Below are 10,467 nucleotides of genomic sequence, written 5' to 3' on the forward strand. Positions count from 1 at the left end.
AGTGAACAATTGAGTCGTGCTAAGTACATTCTGCAGCCATCACCACCATCCAACTTCTGAATGCTTCATTTTTTACAATTTAAACTCAGCTGGGCATGGTGGCTCATGCTTGTAATCCCAGCACTTTGGGAGGCCGAGGCAGCTGGATCACCTGAAGTCAGAAGTTTGAGACCAGCCTAACCAATATGGTGAAACAGCTTCTCTACTAAAAATAGAAAAATTAGCTGGGCACGGTGGCAGGCACCTGTAATTCCAGCTACTCAGGAGGCTGAGGCAGGAGGATCACTTGAACCCAGAGGGTGGAGGTCGCAGTAAGCCGAGATCACATCACTACTCCAGCCTGGGTGAGAGTGAGACTCTTCTCAAAAAAAAAAAAAAAAAACTTTAAAACAGATGTAGTAATGGGTGCAAAGATGTATATTCATAGCAAAATAAAAATCACACTAGATGTATAATAATGGAATTTTCTAAATAATTATGATACATTTATATTACAGAACAGATATTATATTATCAAAACAGCCTTTTAAACACTGTTACTGAAATATATGTTGCATACAGGAATAGATATTTATAATGTATTGTGCAATCTTAAAAAGCAAGTTCATAAAAAATTGTATGCACTGCGTTTCCACTTTTTTTGAGACAGGGTCTCACTCTGTCACCCCAGCTCGAGTGCAGTGGCACGATCATAGCTCACTGTAGCCTCAAACTCCTGCGCTCATGTAGTCCTCCCACCTCAGCCTCCTAAGTAGCTGGTACTACAGGAGCGTGCCACTATGCCCAGCTAATCTTTAGACTATTTTGTAGAGGCCATCTCTCCCTATAGGTTGATCTCAAACTCCTGGGCTCAAGCAATCCTTCTGCCTTGGCCCCTCAAAGTGCTGGGATTACAGGCATGAGCCACCAAAACCTGCTTGTTTTTCCATTTTGCTTCAAAATTAGCATAGATCTATACAGAAGGATGTAGCCACAATGTTATCAGAGATTACTCTGTGGTAGTGGGATGAAGGGTAATCTTTTCCTTTGTCTATTGGCTTTTTCTAATTTTCCACTATGAGAAGTTCACTGAAAAAAAAAACTGCTTTTCGTTTTGTTTATTCTATCACTTTAATGAAAAATTGAAGCAGATTATGACAACAATCTTTGAGATTCCAAAGAGAACTTCTGTAATTAAAAGACCTTTGTTGCAGCGCGTGAGCTTTACCTCTCACGAACTGAGGAACTATGAAGGTTTCAAGCGTTCTTGTCAGCACACAATCATTCAAAGCCACCTTCTAGAGGCTTAGTGTCCAGTATCCACCTTTCCTTATAGAAGGTAATACTCACTTACCAGAAGGCCACCACCACCAGTACCAGCAGTGGAGAATTCAAAGCTCCGGAGTTCAAAAGTAATCAGAATTCACAACGTAGCGTGATTAGCAGTCCAAACCTTGGCTTAAATGTCTGAGGAAGAGCAGACACCAAATAATATAATTCCAAACAGAATGTGATTGTCTCTATGAGGTAATAACTACAACCAGCTCGGACGGAAATTTTCTGTGCACAGTTTATTTTAGTACAACGCCTTCGTTCCCAATGCTGTTTATGGCATCACAGGTTTTAGAAATTAAACAATGTATTTTTAACATTCCACAGTAATCATCACTTTCAAAACCTGATGTGCATCTGCATGCTACACTAACATACGATACTTAACTATTTCATCATATATCAAATCTTAGCCTCAAATAACAGAACAAAAAATACTATACAGGACAAAACACCCAGAACTTTGTGATACCCCCCTTCCCTAGTTGTTAGCAGGTAGCACTTTTTCTAAAGATAAAGTGATGAAAAATCCAAAATTTTTGCCTCCAGTGTTTGACATCACATTTCTACTTTATCACACCACCAGATCCTGATGCTGCTCGGGTTTTCAATGTAAGTTTGAATATACGGAATGGTTGCCTAAGCCTGCATGAAATGGCAGATAAGCACAGATACTTCATGTCCTGAAGCAAACGGAGAATAAGATGGGAGCATGATGGAGGATAGGATGGGAGGATAATGGAGGATAGGGTGGGAGGATAATGGAGGATAGGGTGGGAGGATGATGGAGGATAGGGTGGGAGGATAATGGAGGATAGGCTGGGAGGATAACGGAGGATAGGTTGGGAGGATAGGGTGGAAGGATAATGGAGGATAGGGTGGGAGGATAATGGAGGCTAGGGTGGGAGGATAATGGAGGATAGGCTGGGAGGATAATGGAGGATAGGCTGGGAGGATAGGGTGGGAGGATAATGGAGGATAGGGTGGGAGGATGATGGAGGATAGGGTGGGAGGATAATGGAGGATAGGGTGGAAGGATAATGGAGGATAGGGTGGGAAGATAATGGAGGATAGGGTGGGAGGATAATGGAGGATAGGGTGGAAGGATAATGGAGGATAGGGTGGGAGGATAATGGAGGATAGGGTGGGAGGATGATGGAGGATAGGGTGGGAGGATGATGGAGGATAGGGTGGGAGGATGATGGAGGATACTATAGGAGGATGATGGAGGATAGGGTGGGAGGATGATGGAGGATAGAGTGGGAGGATGATGGAGGATAGGACAGGAGGATGATCGAGGATAGTGAGGGAATGTATTCTCTTCCTGGGTCCACAAGGGGGCATAGTTTCAAAGGCAAGAACTTCCCAGAGCCATATCCCCACCCACATCTCCATCCAGGATCTTAGAGGTCTTTGTTTAACTTTCAAGTACGTGGGAAAAAAGCCAAAGATCAATCACTCCTGCAGCAGTTTAAAGGAAATTCTTTCACAGGCCAGGACACTTGAATGGGGTGGGAATTACCCCAGGTTAAAAGTCTCCTTCTCCCACATCCGGGTGGACTCCATATCTGGATCCCCTTTCACGACCTAGAGGAAGCTGCTTTTCTTTCTCCTTTTTCTCACTCTGCCTAGATAAATCACTTCTGCAAAACTCCTTGGGGTTCAATATTTACTTGCAAGCTCACCACACCTGGCAGGGTTCTCTCTCCCATTCATGGGTGAGCGAGGGACCAAGAGCCTGGAAGAACACATCCTAGAGAGGAGCTGAGCCTCCCCCACGCCCCAGAACCCATCTCATCTTTAGTGAGCGAGCCAGGAGAAGGTATGGCTTAAGAGACTGTTACTTCAGAGCGGTGAGTGAAAATATCTGATGCCACTCACTTCCTAAAATCTGTCCTACCGCTTTAAGGAGAAAATGAAGAGGGCAGAGCCTGCTGAACCTGCATGGGACTGAGGAGCACAGCAGCCTGGCACACAGCCTGGCAAGCCTTTCCAGCATCCAGTGGGTCAGCAGCAGCAATGCAAAGAGGCGCACAAACAGGGACACACTTGGCTTTCAAACTCACAGTGGTAAGCAGTATTTTTCTTTTGGTGATTTGTAAGGAGACAGCGGCTGAAGCAAAAAGCACCTGCTGGCTGCAGGCCTTGCCCAGGCTTTCTGGGCCACACCTGGGTCCAGATTTCAGGAAGGCAAACTACTCCCCAGTGTGCTTTTTGAAAGGGACAACCTGTTAGCACAGTGGGTTAAGGCACAGGGCTAGGAGCCATGAGGTTGCTGGTTCAAGTCCCTGGTGGAGCCAGCCTTGAATTGGGGAACCTTTTGGGGAATCCAGAAGCTGAAGGCTATGGGACATAGTGTCTTGTATCACCCATACATTTCCCAATGCAATTGAATGGTGCCAGAATCTAATAATGTACAATTTGTCTTGCCTAGGATTGGCTCTCTCTATGGCAGAACTTTTCCATCTAAAAGATCATAGTCAAACTGGGTCCTAGCATTTTCCTATAACGAAAAATGGGGTGGGGGAGGAGGCCCCAGGCTCCTCCTCTTGTTCCGGTCTCAGCCATGAGGCCCCACCTTCTTTAAATTGTGCACTCTGAGGCCCCTCCCTAGAAGTTTACCCTCCTAGGGCGGTTTTATAATCAGGTCTGTGTAAATTGGACTTTTGCCAGGGAATATTGGTACCCATCTCCCAAGCCTCCCTGGCCTGGTGCAGGGACATACTGATATGAACCATCCATCCCAGCAGCCCACACGTCTTCATGGTAGTCACTAAAGGCATGCAGACAGTGAGCGTGAGTACCCATGGCGCTGGTAGCGTAATTAAGCCCAGCACATGGGAGGCCCACAGATGATCACACATCTTGGGCATAAGGGAATTACAAGGTACTGACTGGAGGATGCCCCAGATTCAATGCCCTATCTGAGGGGCGCCTCAGTTTGAGTGATTGCAATTAATAACCGTTGATGCAGTCATCCCTTGTGTTCAATTTCAGATAGGTACTGCTCTTCTCAAAATAAAGTCACCATTAGAATGTATCCCGGAGAATTTGGACCAATTTGACAGACAATCTTTGAAGAAGAAGTGGCTCATTTTTCTCTGCTGAATAGTGTGGCCAAAATACCCCCTGCAGTGTGGAAAAACCCAGCCTCCTAAGGGAAGTACAGATTATGACACTATTCTATAATTAGACCTGTTTTGTAAAAGCAGGGTAAATGGTTTGAGGTCCCCAGTGTGCAAATTTTCCTTTATCTAAGGAATAAGTCTCAGCTCTGACAGGTCTGTGCCGCATACCCTACTCAGTCCTCCTAGAACTACCTCCACATCTAGGACTCCCTGTGGCTGCTACCTCCACAAATGCCAACCAGGGCTCCTCAGCCCATGTACCCCGACAGGAGCCAGGGATGGCCAAGACAGCCAAGGCATCTCAGGCTACCAGGATGCCCAGACTCTGCCCCCTACAGGCAGTAGGAGGAGAATTTGGCCCGACCAAGATGCACACCCCCTTCTCACTTTCTGACCTAAAGCAAATTAAGGTGGACTTAGGAAAGTTTTCAGATGACCCGGACAAGTACAAAGATGTTCTGCAGGGCCTGGGACATTCCTTCGAATTAGACTGGAAAGATATCATGCTATTGCTTAATCAAACCCTAACTAACAATGAGAGAGAGGCTGCTCCAGCAGCTGCTCAAGAGTTTGGGGACACCTGGTACCTTAGTCAAGTACATGACCTAAGGACGCCAGAGGAAAAGGATAGATTTCCTACAGGCAAACAAGCAGTCCCTGGCACAGGCCCTCGCTGGGATCCTGACTCACAACAAGGGAACTGGGGCTGTAGGCATTGCTTGACCTGCATACTTGAGGTATTAAGGTGAACTAGGAAGAAGCCCATGAACTATGCAATGTTATCCACCATAACTCAAGGAAAACCCAATGGCTTTCCTTGAACGATTGCGGGAGGACTTGAGAAGGTATATGCCCCTGTCACCAGAGTCCATCAAGGGTCAGTTAATACTAAAGGACAAGTTTATTACACAGTCAGCAGCAGATATTAGAAGGAAGGTCCAGAAGCTGGCCTTGGGACCAGATCAGAGTCTAGAATCATTACTGAACCTGGCAACCTTGGTGTTTTATAATAGAGACTAGGAGGAGCAGGCTGAAAGGAACAAGAGAGACCAGAGAAAAGCCGCAGTGCTAGCCGTGGCCCTCAGGCAAGCAGACCCCAGGGGCTCACATGAGGGAAAGGCTCGGGTTAGCCACCAGTGCAGAGCTTGTCACCAGTGCGATCTGAAGGGACATTTTATAAGAAATTGTCCCCAGAGGAACGGACCACCACCTCGTCCTTGCCCACTGTGCAAGGGGATCGCTGGAAAGCACACTGTCCCAGGGGACGAAGGTTCCCAGGGCCTGAGGCGTCTGATCAGGTGATCCAACTGCAGGACTGAGGGTTCCCGGGGCAAGTGCCGGCACAAACCATCACCCTCGCAGAGCCCCGGGTAAAGCTGAGCATAGAGTGTCAGGAGGTCAGTTTCCTCCCAGACACTGGCACCGCCTTCTCAGTATTACTCTTCTGTCACAAACAGTTGTCTGCCAAGTCTGTAACTATCCGAGGAGCCCTAGGACAAGCAGTCTCCCGATATTTCTTCCAGCCCCTATGAGATGCTTTATGGATAGCCCTTTCTTACTAATGATCTTGTATTAATTACACAAGGAAACAGCCGATCTAATAAAAGATATAACCTCCTTGGCTAAGTACCAACCTGCTCTTAACACTTTACCTGAAGGACACCCTCGGGAAAAGGGGAAAGAGTTGCTCTACCCTGGAGGCTTGGCGCTTGTTAAGTCTCTCCCTTCAGACTCTCCCTCTCTAGGCCCATCTTGGAAAGGACGATTTTCAGTTCTTCTGTCTACCCAATGGCAGTTAAGGTGGTGGGAATTGACTCATAGGTTCATCATACTCGGCTGAAGCCTTGGATGCCCCCCTGAAGAAAATCATAAGCCCTCCACTCCACAGCCTGAAGTTCCATGAAACAACCCTTCACACACCTGCGAGCCGTTAGAGCATCTACATCTGCTTTTCTGACAGGAAAGTAACTACTCATGAGTCTAACTTACATCCTGGCATGAACAGGACTATCACTCTTAACTTTGCTATCTCCCAAACTTCAATTATTCCTTTCATAAAGAGGTGAGGGTGTTAGAAAAAAATAGAAAAACTTAGTACTGGCATTAAAAAAGTTACTACCTCTATTCAGTTACTATAAGCTATCTCAGGAGTTAATTAATAACATAAAACGTTGCTAATTCTCTCTGCAAAGGCAACTCCCTCTGCAAAACAGCTTAACTCTTTAGCTGCGGTAGCTCTTCAAAGTATAAGGGCCCTACATCTACTAAGGACAGAGATAGAAGGAACCCGTCTCTTTCTAGGTAGAAATGCTGCTACTTTGTAAACCAATTAACTGTTGTTTTAACCTTCAAGAAATAGTGTCGTGGAGCTTGTTTTATAACTGGCCATCCTGGCTCTAGCCTCTCCTAAGCCTGTTCATATCCATTCTATATTTATTGGCCTCTGGGCTTCTCATCTTTAACCTTCTTGTCACATTCATTTCTTCTAGAAAGATAAAGTCACCAATAATCCTGCAACTGGAACGCTGCATGTCCTTGGCTCATGAGCTCTATCATGGACCTCAGGATCAACCTGCACCCCTGAAAGACTCCCCTCTGGAGGAAACTTCCACTGCAGGCCCCTTCTATGCCCCATTTCAGCAAGAAGTAGCTAAACAGCAATCGATGTCCATGTCCAAACAGCAGTTGGACTTTCCCGTTCAGAGCAGGGGACTGAGGGAATGTATTCTCTTCCCGGGTCCACAAGGGGGCACAGTTTCAAAGGCAAGAACTTCCCAGTGCCATATCCCCACCCATGTCTCCATCCAGGATCTTAGAGGTCTTTGTATAACTTTCATGCATGAAGGAAAAAAATCAAAGATCAATCACTCCAGCAGAAGTTTAAAGGAACTCCTTTCATAGGCCAGGAAACTTGAATGGGGCAGGAATTACTCCCAGGTTAAAAGTCCCCTTCTCCCACATCAGGGTGGACTCCATATCTGAATTCCCTTCCACAACCTTGTAGAAGCTGCTTTTCTTTCTCCTTCTTCTCACCCTGCCTAAATAAATCACTTTCTGCAAAACTCTCTGGGGTTCGATATTTACTTACGAGTGCACCGTGCCTGGCAGGGGTCCTCTCTCTCATTCTTGGGTGAGTGAGGAAACAAGAGCCTAGAAGAACACCTCCTACCAGGGAGCTGAGCCTCCCCCATGCCCCAGAACCCGGTCTCAGTAGGATAGGAGGATGACGGAGGATATGGAAGATAGGGTGGGAGGATGATGAAGGATAGGATGGGAGCATGATGGAGGATAGGATGGGAGAATGATGGAGGATAGGATGGGAGGATGATGGAGGATAGGATGGGAGGATGATGGAGGATAGGGTGGGAGGATGATGGAGGATAGGATGGGAGGATGATGGAGGATAGGACGGGAGGATGATGGAGGATAGGATGGGAGGATGATGGAGGATAAGATGGGGGGATGACGGAGAATAGGGCGGGAGGATGACGGAGAATAGAATGGGAGGATGACGGAGGATAGGGTGGGAGGATGATGGAAGATAGAATGGAAAGATGACAGAGAATAAAATTGGAGAATGATGGAGGATAGGATGGGAGAATGACGGAGGATAGGATGGGAGGACGATGGAGGATAGAATGAAAAGATGATGGAGGATAGGATGGGAGGATAACAGAGGCAAGGATGGGACCATGACAGAAGATAGGATGGGAGGATGATGGAGAATAGGATGGGAGGATAACAGAGGCTAGGATGGGACAATGACAGAGGATAGGATGAGAGGATGACGGAGGATAGGATGGGAGGATGATGGAGGATAGGACAAGAGCATGATGGAGGATAAAATGGGAGCGTGTTGGAGGATAGGATGGGGGCATGACAGAGGATAGGGTGGCACATGATGGAGGATAGGATGGGAGGTGCCATGAGCCTGAGAAGGGCCTTGATGCTCTATGGCTGCCAAAAAAATATCCTAAGATTCCTCCAGTTTCCAGGACCTGAATTTTAATATCCTTGCCTTGCAAAAGTACTGCCAAAAGCAGAAGTTGCACCACAGCCAGGAATCCGTGGTCCTGCGAACTCAGACTTCAAGGCTGGGAAGGAGGTCCTGCTGAGTTGAAAAATCTCTGATAATGGTGGGAGAATAAAGGACACTCAGAATACGACAGAGCAGAACCCTGATCATCGCTAAGGAACAACTAAGGCGATAGCAAGGAGCACACGTTGGTAATCAACTGGGCCGTGCTACCACTTACAAAGACCATTGAGAAAGAGGGTAAAGTGAGGTGGTTACCAGGCTCTTCCAAGTTCTGCACGCCATGTTCTGCAAAGCCTAAATTATATTCCAAACCACAGGAGCCTCTTAGTACACGCTGGTCTTCAGAGGACTCATATCCCTCACGGCTCACCAGTTTTTCCAAGTTTGCATTCAGTATCTAAATCGGTCTCACGTTCCCACAGCAAGGTTCCAGCCCCAGGCAGGGCCTCCAATTGGCAGAAGCAAAAACAGGCCAAGGAGTGGCCTCAGCTGTTGATGAAGACAGCACACAGCCACCAGGCGCCCACGGCCCAAACGGGCTGCACCACCAGGCTGGGAGCTCCAACAGCAGCCAAGGGAAGGTCCTTCAAAAATATAAAAATATGTTAAAAGGAAGGCATTACGCCTGTATTCATTTTGTTATGACATTTTATTAGCCCCTTGATATTTTATTAGCTTCTCCTCCTATGCACGCGTGCATCTTTGTGTGTGTGCCTGTGTGTGTGCCTATGTCTCTGTATGTGTATGTGTCTGTGTGTCTGTACATATGTCTCTGTATGTGCTGCTGTATTTGTGTGTGCTGTGTGCCTATATGTATATATGTATGCCTGTGTCTGTGTGTATATGTCTCTGTGTGTGTCTGTGTCTCTGTGTGTGTTGGTGTATCTGTGTGTAGTGTGTGGCTGTGTCTGTATAGGCCTGTGCCTGTGTATATGTCTCTGTTTGTCTCTGTGTGTCTGTGTGTCTGTGTCTCTGTGTGTGTCTGTGTGTGCCTATGTCTGTGTGTGTCTCTGTCTGTATATATCTGTATGTCTATGTGCGTAACTTGTGTGTTTCTGTGTCTCTGTGTGTATCTCTGTGTGTGTGCCTCTGTGTATGTGTCTGTGCATATGTGTCTCTGTGTACCTGTGCATGTGTCTCTGTGTGTGTCTGTGTCTCTATGTGTGCCTTTGTCTGCGTCTCTGTGTGTGTGTCTGTATGTACTTATGTATCTGTGTGTCTGTGTGTGTGTGTCCATGTTAAGGATCATTAAGTGACTGCCATCTACTCGCTATCAGGAAATCATGCAATGGTGTTTGTTATTAATAAATTATCCATTTATTAATAACTGATTTCCTTAGGAACTCTTAGCAAAGTAAAGCCAAACTCCTGAGACTGGTACTGTCAGTTAAGGTCAATCATTGTCTTAGTTAAGACCCTTTGGTTGCTTACATAAACCAACCTCAGAAGAACCTAAGTTGATGTTTCTGAAGTGTGAGGACAAAACTATTTTCATTTACTTCAAAAACATGATCTGCCTTTTTTTTATTATCTGCCTTTTTAACTCTCATTCATTCATGAGGATGCTGTGGAGTTTTCCAGAGGCCACATGGCATGGCAACAGATTGTATGTAGAGGCAAAGATAAGAATCTGGCCATCCTCTGTGAAGTTCGACATTAAAGAGATTTGCAAATGGGTTATTATTATTTTTCAATGAATTAATAAATATTATTTAAATTTCTCAGTTTTAAATTCTAAATTCAGGACTTACCAATAAATATGATCCACAAAAACAAAATTCATTTGGAGTCCTCCGCAAGTTTTAAAAGTGTAAAAGTTTTCCTGAGACCAAAACTTTTTAAAAACCACTGTCTTAAGGGAACAAACATCACAAAAGAAATCCTAAATAAGGATGCAAGTTTCAACACAGACCCAGCCAAAGACAGTGGACCCCTTATGAACCTGGGATCCGGAATCCAAAACTGAGAAGGAGTCAGGATCCCAGGCAG

Source organism: Sapajus apella, unplaced genomic scaffold (assembly GCF_009761245.1).
Source record: "Sapajus apella isolate SASKATOON/1434 unplaced genomic scaffold, GSC_monkey_1.0 scaffold120, whole genome shotgun sequence".
Lineage (NCBI taxonomy): Eukaryota > Metazoa > Chordata > Mammalia > Primates > Cebidae > Sapajus > Sapajus apella.